Genomic DNA, 14,159 nt, shown 5'->3' with positions numbered 1-14,159 from the left:
AAAGAAGAAAATGCAAATGCAAATAGGATGATTGATTACTAATTTCATTCATGAGTCAAATAATGCAACCACATTCTTAAAATGAAAAAGCATTTCCAGAAAGGCTTTTACATTTTCAAATTTTACATTTCAAATTGAATTTTGGTATGTATTTGCTAGGGTACATTTTGAAAAATAAATCTCAAATGTCTTTTTCATTTTAATTAAGTAAAAGGATGAGCAGTCTTGAAGAAGAAAATTAAAATGCAAATAGGATGATTGATTACAAATTTTATTTATGACTCAAGTAATGCAGCCACATTCTTAAAATGAAAAAGCATTTCTGGAAATGCTTTTTCATTTGAAATATGGTAACAATTTGCTTCCATAGTTTTCTGTGCTTCTGTTAAAAGGAATAATAACTTTTATATAATAATGCTTTAACAATGCTCTTATATGTTACGCCAGGGTATCTTATCTGCAGAAAATTTGTAATTACTGTACAATCAAGGGCGGAGCTAGATGGGGGGCCAGGGGTGTCCATTGCCAACCTTAGCCAATCATTGGCCATCCCTAGCATTTATTTCCCTCTAATAAAGATGGTGGCAGCAGTAATACACTAAAGTGGAATATTCAAAACATTTTAATTTTTCATATATTAACAATTACTTGACAACAAAAACACTGCAGTTAATTATGCACATTAATATACTAACATTAAAGATAAGTACAAAATTCAAGCAGAAATAGATTTTGTGTTTTATGGGGTAAAGGGAAAATTATGTGTCTCTGCACAGGGTTCCCGCGGGTCCTTAAAAAGTCTTAAAAGGCATTGAATTCTTCAAAATAAAATTAAGGCCTTAATTGGTATTAAAATGTCTTAAATCAGTCTTTCGTTGGTCTTAATTTTTAAAACATCATAAATAGGATTATTTTTATTACGATTTATTTTTGTAATCTAAAGAAAACGTTCAAATTTATGATTTTTTTTTCTTCTTTTTAGGAAAAAAAAAATAATGGCTTGCCATTATTGGTTCCGTCCCGATAGCGGAACCAATAAAAGCGTTGTTGCGGCCGGCACATTTGGGAGATGCACCATTAACTTTTTGTATGAGCAAGTGTAAATGTAACCAAAATTTGTGCAAGAAGTCATTCAAGTTCGGACTGATGGGAATTAAGGCAGTGGAGTCGCACATTCGAAGCGCAAAACACAAAGCGTCAAAATCGAGTTACCGAGAAACAGCCGGTATTTCTCAGTTTTGTTCCACCCTTGTCTCTGCAATGCCTCCACTTATCACCAAATCAAACATACTAAGAAAACGATACAAAGAAAAATAACTGCAAAAAAGACTTAGCACTGGTTATGTTTTGGCTTTAAAACTGATTTGTTTTATTCCCTGCTAAAACAAAGTTTGTGAATTCAGTTAAATAATTGTTAAAATATCTGTCATTTGTGTGTTTTTAGCTTTCTTCCTGTATGGGAAGCTTTTCAAAATTTGAAACATTAGCCCAGTGGTTTATGTTATAATAAACCTTTGGGTTAAGTTGTCGCAAGCAGGTTTTTCTTGTGTTTCTTGTGAATTTGGTCTTAAATTTTTATTTCAAGTGGCATTAAAAAGTCTTGAAATTAACTTTCCTTATGCTGTAGGAACCCTGCTGCAAGTCATCTAGGACTCTTCTGTGAAATCACAGAAAAATAACTATTTTAATAAAAACTTATTAAATAATCAATTTATTTAGATATTATTACTTTTAAAAATCAAGTTTATGCAGAATGATTATTGATAAAAGTAGGTAAGTAATGACAATGGAAATTTAAACCAAAAAGATTTTTATCCACAATACCTTTTATATAGAAATTACGGATGTTTGAATATATTCCTCTATTTGTTAGCAAAGGCTGTGGGGAAGTATAGTTACTGTAGTCTTTATTTAGAAAATATGATTGTTTTGCTTGTTAACTTTCCTGTTGGAACAGTGTAGATTGACCTTGAGGTTTTGGTGCTTATCTACCTTCGGCCACCCCTCAGTGTACATTGATTATTGCCTGGCCACCCTTATAAAAATTTCCTGGCTATGCCTCTGTGTACAATATGATATTCTTTACCACGGAGGACCTAGAGAGTCACTGAAAAAGAAAATCAGCCATTTCAAATTTTAACATTTAAATCATGCAATTTGCAATCAAACATCAAAAACATTTTCAAATTGCACATATTAAATTGAATTATTCAAGAGTAATTGCAAATTGTATTCATTAATCCATTATTAAATACTGGAATTTCAGAATGTATTTTCTGATCCTAATTCTCAATGGAAATTTTAAAAACCAAAATCCTTTTCCTGGACTCTTCTGGTCTCTGAACACACTGAACCAGTTCATCTCTGTAATATCATGTAATATAATAATGACCCATAAGGGAGCTGGTAACATCTAAGGAGCAACTGTGACTGATTTTAAAATTGGATTTCAAATTGTATGATTTATATGTTAGACTTGAAATGGTTGGTTTTCTTTTTTAGTTGTTGGATATAGGCAGTTTTTATCCATCTAAGTTTTAAAGTATAAACTGCAGGGCTTTAAATGTCCCTGGATCAAAGCTGTAGAAGCAAAAGGGAAGATAATCACAGCTAAATTCTCTTGACACATCTGCACAGCAAGGATATAACCCTGACTTAAGGGTTTTTGTTTGGTATGTGTTGAAACAAAAAAACAAATAAAGTAGAAGTTCTTGAGATGGATGAAAGTAGAGGAACTAGAGCACCACCTCTACTCCACAGATAATGCATCAAACAGAGTGTAGGCCATATATGTATATAATACTTTGGGTTAGCTGTTATTTTAATGTGTGTGTATTTATGAGGAACCAAGGCTTCCATCAAGTGTTGATATTTGACACCAATCTCTCACTCTGCGTCTCTTTGGACCATGCGCAAACACACTCTGCTGATAAAAACAAAAACATCTAAAAGCCTTACTTGCCTTATTTATAGAGAAAAAACATTTGATTAGAAGTTAGATGACAACAATTTCCTTTGGGTCTTTATTTTTTTAACAATACTGACAGAAAATATTGAAAGACAGTCTTACTTGAGAGGCTTTTTAAATTTTTTAGTTATGATGTGATGCCTGTAACCTGGAAGATGAAGAACATTCTCTGTTGGCAAGTATTGTCAAGAAACCATGACAGCACCAATCAATATTATGAAATATTCAAACTAAGGAATAAGGAATCAGTGTGTCAGAGGAAAAATAAAACAACTCTTTAGTTCTTTAGCTGTTAGAGAAACCGTATCAATGTGTAACCAGAACTGAAGCCCAGGTCATAGCACCACCTGAATGAAAGCAGCAAGCTATTATAAGTGAGTCTTTATAATATAATGGTTCATTGCTATGCAGACTAGTTTTTAATCTTTATTTTTAAATACAGTTTTTAGTCTATATCTAGTTTTTAAATCATGAATTAGTGTTTATATTAGTTTTCATGGACAAAATGTGATACTTCTCTGACTTGCACAAAAATGTAACCCTTAAATAAGCTAACTCTACAGGATTTCATAACAAAAATTCTCTCATGAATATGATGCACCAAGTTTATGAAGGGGTTAAAAAATAGGTACATAAAGACTTGTTGTAATTATAGTAAATATCATTTTTACAATAAAAAATGTGAGACGTTTCGATTTTATCTCACTCCTGTTACAAAAGACAACATGATGAGTTGATGAATAGAAAACGGATGATATTTATGCAATAAATCACAAGTAAATATAACTGATAACAGGTTTACAACTGGAATTGATTCCTGCGACAAGTGAGCAACCCAACCACCGGCGAAGGATGTGAAAAAAAATTCCCAGGAGTTTGAATATCTGAACTTCTGAAAACATCTAAAACTTAGTTTTTAAAATCAAGATGGAAGATGAAGAAAATTCTACTTTTGTCGGTGTTGATCAAAAAAGTTTAATTGAAAAACCTAGGCAAGCCAAGATGGGTTAACTTGTTAGTATGTTTAAAGTGGGACTTCAGCTGGGATTTGGACTCAAGGTAGATCTCCATTTAAATTGCTGTTTTATCTTTAAGGTAATTTTCTGCTGTTTGATGGAGCCAAAGTATCACAGTCATACTTGGCAAAGATCTCTGACTCTTCATACAACATCACCAGTTTCTGCTTATTCTCCCCCAAGGGAGAAAAATCAGCAGGGGAATGCCATCCAAGGCATTCCTCACTTCTTGCCTCCATTACCTTTTTGATGTTACCTGTACCGTGCCTGGATTTATAACAAAATGGGGGGATTGCCTGATCCTGTGAATCATCTGGGAAACATAGAACTCGCTTTACTGCTGTGGTTTTCACCAGAGTCCCTAAAAATGTTCTTTTGATAAGATAGATGGCCTGTTTAGGGGCTTATAAATGACCCCCCACCATGGACTGTTCTCGCTGCAGTGCTCTAGGATGAGGCTTCCAAGCTTCCGATGCAGGTCCAGCAGATTCCAGAACAGCTTCTTCCTCAGATCCATTAGAGTGCTGAATGTTGTATAAAATGACATTTAAAAAAAACTGTAAATCATATACCAGTCTTTTTTTTTTTTTTTTTTTTTTTTTTACATTTGATCACCATGTTTACATTTTATCACTGCTGCACTTTAGAAATGGAAATTTCTTGAGAGCTGTACTGAACGAAATTTTGTTTTTGTATACATTTTTACGGTGGCCGAGAGGTGCAAACCAACATTACAAAATTTAAAACACTTTTACAAGTTCCAAAACAAATGGTCATTTCAGAAAACAAATTTACATTTAAAAAAATAAATAGAAATAAACAACACACTTTTAAAAATTCAAAACAAATAGCATTTTAAGAAAAAAAGTAAAAAACATTCGAAACACGTTTACAATTCCCAAAACAAATTATCATTTGAGGAATTCAACCGGAAAGGGTGGGTACTAACTCCGAGGCTGAACCGGTCTTGTGCGAAATTCTGTTTCTGTTCCCCCTGTGTCGGGAGCGCGCATTGCGGCCAGAGAGGCGGATCTGACCGTTTTCAAGGCGCTCCTGATCATTTCTCGGTGTAAACAGCTCGTATAATCATGTCATCTTTGTAACATTCAGTTTAATCGGTTGCTCTTTTTACTAATTTGTAAAATAAATAAATTAACAAGGTCTCCTTACGCAAATTAAGTCGTCCTGCGAAGATGAGAGTGTCTTCTGAATTAGAATTTTAACAACAGCTCTTAATCCATGAGGGACCTTAACTAATGCTGGAAACAGCGCTAACTCTTCAGAGCACTTATCCACGACACTTTGCTGGAACGACATTAAGCAACCTCTTAGACATTCCTGCACTTAACCTCACAAATCTATCCTGGGGGATGGTCCCTCCCTTCTTTCCAGTTCTTACTGCTATGGACAGCCTCATCAGATGTTAGGACCAGGAGGGCAGAAACCAAAGCCTCTACTGTGCTCTTTGTTCCTTCTGCATTGGTCTTTATAATCTTTGGTAGTTAAGGTGTTTTGTTGCTTGTTACTAGAGCCTGCATGGTTATCATCATCTAAGGCCTTAACACAATGGAGACAAAGTAGTGCTTTAAACTGACAGAAAATATGTGATCATCTGAGGTGGGGACACTTAAAACGTATTGTAATAGATACCGGTAAAGAGAAGAGGGAAATTCCTCCTAAAGCGCTTCAGACCCTTTATGACACACTTTGACGATGCTCTCATCAAGATGCAGTGTTGCTTTAAATGGCGTTGTATGGAAGGAGTGATTTTAGGTTTCAATATGCATCAATTCTCCTAGTAAAGAATAAAAATTCCTGACTTCTTATGTCAGCATGTCTCTCCTAACCATCCCTATCATTTGCTGTTAGAGTGAGAACAAAAGGTTACCAACCTGTTAAGATGTGTGTGTCTGGGCTGCATTTGTGTGTCTTTCAGCTTTCATCATCCATTACTCACACAGAGCTTTCAATCCTGTAATTACCTTCATCTTTGATGGTCATTTCCTGGACGTGGGTATGCAAACAAACAGCATCTTTTTGTTCTCCCAGTGGTATGGGCACAAAAATCATTACATGCTCAGAGAAGTACTCTGTCATGCTGTGAAACTATTTGTGAAAATAAATAGAGTGCTGTCCGTATGTTTGGCACTATTGTGTTGATGCATGCAGCAGCTCTAAAGGTCCAACAGTTTTTTTTTTCTTGGTTCAAACACTTTTCTCTGTGCCTTTTATTGTAAAGTTTATTGAATTTCTTTTGAAAATAATACTTTAACTCTGGCTCGATATATTCAGGGCCTCATTGCCAATGCTTTTTATAATGTATTTTGATCTATTTTTTATTAATTAATTTTAGCCCTTATTTATATGTACATACTGAAAGGTAAATGGAGAAGAAACGTTGGAAGAGGTGCACATAAGCTGGAAATTACCTGCTTATCCTCACATTAGCTTTGAATCACATTTTCTCACTTTGTTCTTCTGAGCTTAAAGGGTGAACGCTTATCAGCTTCACATTTGTCTAATACACACAGATATTCAGCTTCATGCAGCGTGTCTGCATAATATGTAAAGGCAACACCCTGAATCTGATTTTTTTTCCCCAAACATCCATCCCTTTTTTCCCCAAAGCCTTCTCTGTAGACAGACTCTGATAAGAATGTGTGTGAACCTGCATGTATGGGAAGCATACAGATGACTGCTTTAGATGTAGTTTGACAAACCAATAGCAGCAGGTGTGAGGAAAGAATTTTCAAAATAAATCAAAACCAGCAGCTCTTCTTATTTCTCCTCTAAATTTATTCTCCCCTTTGCTTTTCCCAACATCTGTCTGTCTTCCTTTCTCGCATAGCTCTCTGTTTACCATCTTCTCCTCTTTCCACCATCTTCACAGGTGAAATGCATTTTCTCTCTCCTTCTCTGACTTCCCTGTTTCTCAAAATGAAGATTATTTTCTAGTGCGCTACCTCTGTCTCTCTCCTCCCAGACTGAGTTGTTTTTCTCCCTCTCCTGCTGTTTCACACCCAGGTGCTCGGAAAGAAAATCCCAAACAGCTGTATCATTTGTAAAGCAGGTTATCTGCTGTACACAGGGAATCTGCCTCTAAATATGTGTTAGTAATCATCTTAAAAACACATCTGTTTGCAGAAATTATATGTTGGTTCTCAGGAGTATGAACGCAAGTCATCTGCTGAGCTTCAGCTTTATGCAGCACAGTTAATAAAATTCTTTTTTTTTTTTTTGCCTATTAGAAATTTGGATCCAGGAAAAAAAAGCGGTATAGGGATTTATTATTGTGCGAATCATAAATGGTAAGTCTGTTACCTGTTTTCTTGATAACTATGGGCAGGAATTGGACTGAAAAAAGCCATAATCCACAACCAATAAGGATGACTAAGAATAAAACCTCTAACATAGAGGTTTTATTATTCTAATTTAGTGAGATTATTGTTATGTCTCCTGTTGTCCAGTCTGAGTGGGAGTTATTTCTGCGGATGCATATTGATGATTACTGGCTGTGTCCCCCCTCCTGTGCCTTGATGTCTCTGGGGCTCCTCCAGCAGCCATGTCATGCCTATACTTCAGAGCTCAAGATCTTTTGCACTTCCTGTTTGCATTTCAGTGAGAATATTACACAGCCACACTTCTTTCATTAGGCTTCATTCTGGTTGGAAATTCAGCTGCCAGGTATGAAACTGAGATCAAACCACATGTGCTCGTAGTATTTCTTTTTGTTATTCCCCTTAACTTGACTCTCTTGCTTCAGAAAGGCTTTTAAAATAATAAATAACCTCCATTTAAATGCATTAAAGAGCTCCACAACTCATCCTTCTGGAACATTGAAATGATGAACAGGATCTAAATTTCTCACACAAATTAATGCAAAAAATAAGAACATTAAGTTTCTGTCTTTTGTTCCAGAAATGGTAGAAATTCTGCATAGGGGTAATATGATGAAAAGAATTAAAAGTATCTGCCCGACATTAATAATGCAGTTATAGCTCAATAAATTGGAAGCCTGCTTGTTACGAATGATTGCTGACGATGGCTTGACTGTGCTTCTTAAAAATGACCCTGGGTTTACACAAACGCCATCATCTCCATGCTTTTGCCATTGCAATGAAAAAGAAACTCCTTTCTAGTTGATGTGGTAATTCCCACTGGCTCTATAGCGCTGCAGCATGACTGAGTACTCTCCTCCATCTTATGTCAGAAATGAGGAACAAGCGTAATTTTGATAGATCGCCAGGCAAAAGGTGTGTACATTTCTAAAGACTAGAAACATCATGCAGAAGTCCACAAGCTAAGACAGTCTGGACTGTCTTCATTTTTCATTTCATTGAGTCCTAGTAGAATGTAGCTTTATCTGGTCCCTATAAGAGTTTGTAATAGGGCTGGGCGCTTACTGTAAAAGCATTTACTATATAATCACAATTTAACATGATGCAATTTCCGAATTGCAGAGGCACTCACATTTTGGTGACATTACATTTAACAAGAGTAATAAATAACATTTCTGACTGCAGTGCTTCATGTAGCAGAAATATATTCAAAGTGGGTTTGCCACCATCACAGAAAAGAGCAGAAAGTTGCAGCTAGCATGCAAATTCATGTATGCAAGTAAGTAAGCACTTTGTCTTAAAGGTTACAGTAAAATCCTGCAACAATAGACTTAACAAGCAAGCTTTCAAGGCAATGTAAAAAACTGAAACCCTGAAATGAAACATCTACAAGCTTTTGATTAGTACTAAGGAAAATCCAAATAAAATCATACTTGCAATATTGGTGAAAAATAATCACAATTTAGATTTTTGGCAAAATCGTTCAGCCATAGTTTATGATTAAGAAGAAAATTGCTAACCTGTTGTGACTCTCCCAGACGAAGGGGGAGCTCATCCCTGCTTCCCAACAGCTGTGACTGAGAACATGAGACATTATGAATGGTGACGTTGGTCAGGACTTCAGGCTTAGCACATCACGGACAACCTCACCTGGACTGTAAACACTTCATCTCTAGTGAAGAGGGCACAGAAGCGCTTGTACTTTCTGCGGAGGATGAGGAGAGCCCGCCTGCCCCCGCCCATCCTCACAACCTTCTACAGAAGCACCATAGAGAGCGTTCTGACCAGCTGTCTCTCTCTGTGGTGTGGAGGCTGCAGAGCTTCTGACTGGAAGAATGTGAGGAGGGTGGTGAGGACAGCGGAAGGAATCATTGGGGCTCCTCTTCCCTCCATTAAGGACATTTCATCACAGCGCTGTGTGTCCCGAGCCCGTAATATCATCAAAGACCCCTCACACCCCCACCATGGACTGTTCTCCCTGCTGCCCTCTGGAAAGAGGTTCCGCAGCATCCGCTGCAGATCCACCAGGTTGTGCAACAGCTTCTTCCCCACTGCCATCAGACTGTTGAACCTTTGATCCACAATCCGAACTCTGCACCTATTGCACATTATCGGGCATCAAATGCTGCTGAACTTTTAACTTTTAGCCCTTTAAATTGTTCATCTCATTGTATTTTTCAATAACGCATTTTTTGCACAAATGCCATTTTGCACTGAACCACTGCAACTTGCACACTGTCTCTTATCCTCTGCACTGTTCACACTTTGACCACTGCTGCACTTTTTGTATTTTTCTATAACTCGTGCCATTTGAAATATCAATGCAACGTTCATAAGCTGTATGTAACGCAATTTCGTTCTGTATGCACCCTGTGCATACAAAATGACAAATAAAGAAGTCTAAGTCTAAGTCTAAGTTATGAAGCTGGAAACCAACTGGTAGGTCAGAGCATGGGAGCTGGTAAAGTCTAAGTTGAAGTTAGAGATTAAAATATTCTTTAAGCTTTATGAAATGAAGTCATATTTGACTGTTTTCTAGGGCTGCAACTAACGATTATTTTAAAAATCGATGAATCGGACAAAAAATATTTTTTTATATTAGCCTCTTTATTGCAAAATTAACATTATAGACAGAACAAACAAGCACACAAGTACAGGTTGCTCATTAACTGTACTGGTGCAATATGAAAAATAAATGTTTGTGTTAAAACTACGCAAACTTACATGAGAAATGTAGATGTACATCCACAAAATATAGGGTACTTTGTTTCATAAAGCGCAAAAAAAGACATTTTTGTTTTTAAAAGCCTCTAAGGGGTTCAACAATAGGCCCCCCCATTTCAACAAATGAGTTTTTTTTAGACTAGAAGAGTTCTGCCTTTTAAGACAGGAAAGTACAGCAGTTAAAGTTGCTACTTGAGAAATACTGAACCATAGAGATAAAAATAGCCCTGTGATTCAAATTATAAATTGTATTTGGAATAAAAATGAGAGAACTAGGGGTGCTAAAAACACATCCTCCAAAGACAGATATTTACATGGGAATGTGGCATATAATTAATTGACATATTACTGATCTTGCTGGATTTTATTCTGCTTTACTTCTATAAATTGCAGGATCATCTTTACTTTATCTTTGCCAGAAGATTTAAACTTTAAAAGTCTTGCCCTCATAATTTGCAAGTTAATTTATTTATAAAGTAAATGTAAACGCTGCTTAAGCTAATTCAAATGAAATTAAAAGTAAAATAAGTAGCCAACCTTATCACTGTCTGTAACCTACTAACAAGGTAAGGAAAGCATCAGATGAGCTACCTGAGAAACTAACGTAACGTTTCCCCACTTTAAAACCAAACAAACATGGTGGTTCCGTGCCATGTTAATTTCTTTTGAAAAAAGTTGCATGTTATCACTTTTTTCGCTTTACAAAGCGCAGGCTATTTTAATTATTGTGATCAATTTGCGCCGTCAATCCCGGTGCATGCGCGCTTCATTTGCAGTCTGGACGCTGAGGCTCTGACTGAGAGGGACTCCTGCGGGAAAACGCGGTTGGGGTGGGGGAGGCGCCCCACGGCAGAGTAGGAATGATACATGCTTTCACGTAAGAGTCTCCAAAAGCCGCCAGTGACACCGAAAAAAGTCGCCAGATTTGTCGCTAGTCGCTTTTTTGAAAAATAGTCGCTGGAGGGGTCTGAAAAGTCGCGGAGCTGGCAACACTGCACCTGCAGCGCTGACTCGCTCTGCCGTATTTTTTTTTCTTCCTCTTTCAGTCAAGAGGCAGTGATGACGGCGCAGCGGATGACGCAATAATCGCGCGACACAACTAATCGATGATGAAATTCGTTGCCAACGCTTTTAAAAGTCGATTTTTATCGATTTTATCGATTCGTTGTTGCAGCCCTACTGTTTTCTGAAATCATTAACAGTAATTCCCCTTGCATGATCTTTAATTTTGTACGTAGCTTTCACTGTGTGAATTTTGTTATACATATTTCTATTTTTTTTCTGTCATTAAAGTTTTTTCCTTAAGTGATATTACCAGTAAAAACTATGATTGAAATAAATTTGCAGACCAAGTTTGCTCAGCCTCTGAACTGCAGCAAAACAAGACTGGGTAGGTACCACCCAAGTAACTTTATATTAGTTTTTTAATTCGTGAAAATAAACTACATTTTGTGTATAAAGTTAAGGAAATTTATAGTGAAATGTTTAATCAATTCTGAATATGTATCCGGAAACACATGATGCCTCATTGGTTGAATGGATTACAATATTTTTTATTAATGTGATATTTTCAGATGCAATATTTAATTTCTATGGTGGTGATTCTAAAGTCATCTCCTGGTTTCTGCTGCGCAAAGCTTGAAAAATTAAAAAAGTAAAGAATAATCAACATTTCATTTGCTAAATGTAGTGAGGAACACGTGGCTATTATTAACCCTTTCCTTGCCCTGACCCTGACAGTAACTACAGGTGCTGGTCATAAAATTAGAATATCATGAAAAAGTAGATTGATTTCAGTAATTCCATTTAAAAAGTGAAACTTGTATATTATATTCATACATTACATACAAACTCATATATTTCAGATGTTTATTTTGTTTAATTTTGATGATTACAAATGACAACAAATGAAAATCTCAAATTCATCATATCAGAAAATTAGAATATTACTGAAGACCAATAAAAACAAAGGATTTATAGAAATGTTGGCCAACTGAAAAGTATGAACATGAAAAGTATGAGCATGTACAGCACTCAGTATTTAGTTGGGCCTCCTTTGGCCTGTATTACTGCAGCAATGCGGCGTGGCATGGAGTCGATCAGTCTGTGGCACTGCTCAGGTGTTATGATAGCCCAGGTTGCTCTAATAGTGGCTTTTAGCTCTTCTGAATTGTTGGGTCTGGTGTATTGCATCTTCTTCTTCACAATACCCCATAGATTTTCTATGGGGTTAAGGTCAGGAGAGTTTGCTGGCCAATTAAGAACAGGGATACCATGGTCCTTCAACCAGGTACTGGTAGCTTTGGCACTGTGTGCAGGTGCCAAGTCCTGTTGGAAAATGAAATCTGCATCTCCAAAAAGTTGGTCAGCTGCAGGAAGCATGAAGTGCTCTAAAACTTCCTGGTATGTGGCTGCGTTGACCCTGGACCTCAGAAAACACAATGGACCAACACCAGCAGATGACATGGCACCCCAAACCATCACTGACTGTGGAAACTTTACACTGGACTTCAAGCAACGTGGATGAAGTGCCTCTCTTCTTTTCCTCCAGACTCTGGGACCTTGATTTCCAAAGGAAATGCAAAATTTACTTTCATCAGAGAACATGACTTTGGACCACTCACCAGCAGTCCAGTCCTGTTTCTCTTTAGCCCAGGCAAGACGCTTCTGACGCTGTCTGTGGTTCAAGAGTGGCTTGACACAAGGAATGCGACAGCAGAAACCCATGTCTTTCATACGTCTGTGTGTGGTGGTTCTTGAAGCACTCACTCCAGCTGCAGTCCACTCTTTGTGAATCTCCCCCACATTTTTGAAGGGGTTTTGTTTCACAATCCTCTCCAGGGTGCGGTTATCTCTCTTGCTTGTACCCTTTTTTCGACCACATCTTTTCCTTCCCTTCGCCTCTCTATTAATGTGCTTGGACACTGAGCTCTGTGAACAGCCAGCCTCTTTAGCGATGACCTTTTGTGTCTTGCCCTCCTTGTGCAAGGTGTCGATGGTCGTCTTTTGGAAAACTGTCAAGTCAGCAGTCTTCCCCATGATTGTGTAGCCTATAGAACTAGACTGAAAGACCATTTAAAGGCTTTTGCAGGTGGTTTGAGTTAATTAGCTGATTAGAGTGTGGCACCAGGGGCCATCAATTTTGAACCTTTTCACAATATTCTAATTTTCTGATATGATGAATTTGAGATTTTCATTTGTTGTCATTTGTAATCATCAAAATTAAACAAAATAAATATCTGAAATATATGAGTTTGTATGTAATGTATGAATATAATATACAAGTTTCACTTTTTAAATGGAATTGCTGAAATCAATCTACTTTTTCATGATATTCTAATTTTATGACCAGCACCTGTATAAACCTAAACATTTACTGGTGCATACCTCACCCTAAACTAAACCAAACTCATATTTAAGGCCAACAGTAGATGGCATCAGTGACTCTTTAGAAGCTCTCTTTAAAATATTTTCTAATCCTTTTAACAGTCTTTCATTTTCACTTGGTAAAACTCAGCAATAGTGATGCTAACAAACAGATAAACTCTACAAGATGTTCCACATCTTTTCATCTAAATTTATTCCAGCCTGAACATTTCAGAAGAAGTGCTGCAGGTAACAGAAGAATTGATCCATGCAGCCCACTAACCAAAATTGTGGCCATTTACAAAAGAATAAAAGAAAAGGTGGCACATATTTATTCACCTTACCATTTTAGAGTAAGGTTTAGCACTAATGGCGGGGAGAAGAGTTTACTGTGTAGTTATTAACATACAAAAAAGCTCCGGAAGACTTCTAATCGGAGTAGAATCTCATGAACGCTGTGCTGCAGCCCATACTGCTGGGGAATCATTTGGCATGCTGCACACACCAGGAGGGATATGCTGAGGTAGGCCTAATTAGATGTCTTATGGCAAAGAATACAAAAAAACTGACCACATATACACCGATGGAAGAACACAGATCTGTAAAACTTGCATAATGATGGAGAAACCAGCATCTCCTGGTTTCTTCAAATTCCAATGAGTGGCAGCTTTAATGACCTATACATTCCTTCTCTTCTATTTATTCCTGTCTCATTCTTCTAGTTCTTCTGTTTCTATAGTAGTTTGG

The 14,159-nt window shown here is 36.9% G+C and overlaps 1 protein-coding gene across 1 annotated transcript in view; it reads left to right on the top strand.

Moving 5' to 3' along the window:
• smyd3 (SET and MYND domain containing 3) overlaps positions 1–14,159 on the top strand; it is a 112,704-nt gene that overhangs the window by 948 nt on the left and 97,597 nt on the right. The window lies entirely within an intron of this gene.

The sequence above is a fragment of the Cyprinodon tularosa genome, unplaced genomic scaffold (assembly GCF_016077235.1).
Source record: "Cyprinodon tularosa strain WSP-4 unplaced genomic scaffold, ASM1607723v1 ctg342, whole genome shotgun sequence".
Taxonomy (NCBI): domain Eukaryota; kingdom Metazoa; phylum Chordata; class Actinopteri; order Cyprinodontiformes; family Cyprinodontidae; genus Cyprinodon; species Cyprinodon tularosa.
Note: the sequence above shows the minus strand (reverse complement) of the source record. Positions and strands in the feature narration are given on the sequence as shown.